This window comes from Buceros rhinoceros, unplaced genomic scaffold (genome assembly GCF_000710305.1).
Source record: "Buceros rhinoceros silvestris isolate BGI_N320 unplaced genomic scaffold, ASM71030v1 scaffold30177, whole genome shotgun sequence".
Lineage (NCBI taxonomy): Eukaryota > Metazoa > Chordata > Aves > Bucerotiformes > Bucerotidae > Buceros > Buceros rhinoceros.
Genome location: NW_010424401.1, coordinates 3,314 through 3,751, shown reverse-complemented (window position 1 = coordinate 3,751; position 438 = coordinate 3,314).

Below are 438 nucleotides of genomic sequence, written 5' to 3'. Positions count from 1 at the left end.
CAGCACATATCCTGCTCTCGGCAGCGCTGGGAGCGGCTCCCGGGCTGGGGAGTTCCTCTGTGTCCAGAGCTTTTACTCAATAAAGATTTCAGGCAGCTACAGTGCCACAAGCCCTCTTTACTGCCCAGGTGCCTCCCGGCAGATTGCCCCTCCTGCTTGCCAAGGGTCTCTCCCAGCCTTCTGGGAGCACCTAGGAAGAAACCCCCTCCCCAGGCTCCTGCACAAGAGCCCCTGGGAGCTGCTCTGTGCCCGGCCCCTCACCCTGCTCACAGTGCTGCAGGAGCCAACTCTCAAAGAACTCTTTATTGAAACCGAAATGTCTGTGTTTTTCCCGGTTGACAAAACCTTCTTGTGTGGTCCTTTAAAAAAATAATCACGACATCACCGACCTGCATCCTGGGCTGGCGACTGCCCAGGGGATCAGAAGCTGCGAGGAGG